The 2460-nt window shown below is 43.4% G+C and overlaps 1 protein-coding gene across 1 annotated transcript in view; it reads right to left on the bottom strand.

The window, feature by feature from the left end:
* Window positions 1–1318: 1318 nt before the first annotated feature.
* Window positions 1319–2460, bottom strand: part of LOC123740017 (uncharacterized) — a 53395-nt gene continuing 52253 nt past the window's right edge. The window contains exon 22 of the mRNA XM_082972980.1: window positions 1319–2460. This exon is cut by the window's right edge and continues 1529 nt beyond it. The gene's annotated coding sequence lies outside the window, so the exon portion shown is untranslated.

Genomic DNA, 2460 nt, shown 5'->3' with positions numbered 1-2460 from the left:
GTTATAGATACTGATATTATACTACTGTACCTGATAGTTTAACAGTAGATACTGATATTATACTACTGTACCTGAAAGTATCACAGTAGATACTGATATTATACTACTGTACCTGATAGTATAACAGTAGATACTGATATTATACTACTGTACCTGATAGTATTACAGTGTTATAGATACTGATATTATACTACTGTACCTGATAGTATTACAGTGTTATAGATACTGATATTATACTACTGTACATGATAGTAAAACAGTAGATACTGATATTATACTACTGTACCTGATAGTATTACAGTAGATACTGATATTATACTACTGTACCTAATAGTAAAACAGTGTTTGTTTTGGATCACCCAGGTGGGTGGGTTCACTTCCTTCCCATTGGTCCGGAAGTGAACTCTTCACTCACCCCCGTTGATGCAAAACAATCTCCTCCTATGAAAAATTGGCTGTGCAATTTGGTGATCTCTGATAGGCCAGAGAGGAATGTCCTCTGGACGTCTCTTAAATGGCAGACATTCAGATAAATCTGTTTTTAGCCAGAAACAAGGAACAGAAACCTGCTATCAGGAAGTACATATTTCAACAGTAAGGACAGAAATAAACCTGTATGTGACAAATATCCCCAATACACTGGTTCTGTAGAGTAGTCTGGTCCAGTTCTATATTAACCATCTCCTCTGTCTATCTCTGGTTCTGGTTCTGTAGAGTAGTCTGGTCCAGTTCTATATTAACCATCTCCTCTGTCTATCTCTGGTTCTGGTTCTGTAGAGTAGTCTGGTCCAGTTCCATATTAACCATCTCCTCTGTCTATCTCTGGTTCTGGTTCTGTAGAGTAGTCTGGTCCAGTTCTATATTAACCATCTCCTCTGTCTATCTCTGGTTCTGGTTCTGTAGAGTAGTCTGGTCCAGTTCTATATTAACCATCTCCTCTGTCTATCTCTGGTTCTGGTTCTGTAGAGTAGTCTGGTCCAGTTCTATATTAACCATCTCCTCTGTCTATCTCTGGTTCTGGTTCTGTAGAGTAGTCTGGTCCAGTTCTATATTAACCATCTCCTCTGTCTATCTCTGGTTCTGGTTCTGTAGAGTAGTCTGGTCCAGTTCTATATTAACCATCTCCTCTGTCTATCTCTGGTTCTGGTTCTGTAGAGTAGTCTGGTCCAGTTCTATATTAACCATCTCCTCTGTTTATCTCTGGTTCTGGTTCTGTAGAGTAGTCTGGTCCAGTTCTATATTAACCATCTCCTCTGTCTATCTCTGGTTCTGGTTCTGTAGAGTAGTCTGGTCAGTTCTATATTAACCATCTCCTCTGTCTGTCTCAAAGGGTTTATTTTTCAGTGCAACATTAATATAATGATCTGTACAGAAATGATCCACAGACTCAGAATGAGGTTAGAACAGTATAAAACATACAACATTACAAATACATTCGAATGTCAGTGCAAATTAAAGTGCAGACTAAGATACCAGAACCCTGTAGAACATTGGTGTCCAGGAACACAGAACATTGGTGTCCAGGAACACAGAACAGTGGTGTCCAGGAACACAGAACAGAGGTGTCCAGGAACACAGAACAGTGGTGTCCAGGAACACAGAACAGTGGTGTCCAGGAACACAGAACAGAGGTGTCCAGGAACACAGAACAGTGGTGTCCAGGAACACAGAACAGTGGTGTCCAGGAACACAGAACAGAGGTGTTCAGGAACACAGAACAGAAGTGTCCAGAAACACAGAACAGTGGTGTCCAGGAACACAGAACAGTGGTGTCCAGGAACACAGAACAGAACAGAGGTGTCCAGCAACACAGAACAGTGGTGTCCTGGAACACAGAACAGAGGTGTCCAGGAACACAGAACAGTGGTGTCCAGGAACACAGAACAGAAGAGGTGTCCAGGAACACAGAACAGAGGTGTCCAGGAACACAGAACAGAGGTGTCCAGGAACACAGAACAGAACAGAGGTGTGCAGCAACACAGAACAGTGGTGTCCTGGGACACAGAACAGAGGAGGTGTCCAGGAACACAGAACAGTGGTGTCCAGGAACACAGAACAGAGGTGTCCAGGAACACAGAACAGTGGTGTCCAGGAACACAGAACAGTGGTGTCCAGGAACACAGAACAGAGGTGTTCAGGAACACAGAACAGAAGTGTCCAGAAACACAGAACAGTGGTGTCCAGGAACACAGAACAGTGGTGTCCAGGAACACAGAACAGAACAGAGGTGTCCAGCAACACAGAACAGTGGTGTCCTGGAACACAGAACAGAAGAGGTGTCCAGGAACACAGAACAGAGGTGTCAAACACAGAACAGTGGTGTCCAGGAACACAGAACAGTGGTGTCCAGGAACACAGAACAGAACAGAGGTGTCCAGCAACACAGAACAGTGGTGTCCTGGAACACAGAACAGAAGAGGTGTCCAGGAACACAGAACAGAGGTGTCCAGGAACACAGAA

The sequence above is a fragment of the Salmo salar genome, chromosome 03 (genome assembly GCF_965601325.2).
Source record: "Salmo salar chromosome 03, fSalSal1, whole genome shotgun sequence".
Classification (NCBI taxonomy): domain Eukaryota; kingdom Metazoa; phylum Chordata; class Actinopteri; order Salmoniformes; family Salmonidae; genus Salmo; species Salmo salar.
The sequence above is the reverse complement of the archived record's forward strand: the minus strand, read 5'-3'. Positions and strand labels throughout refer to the sequence as shown.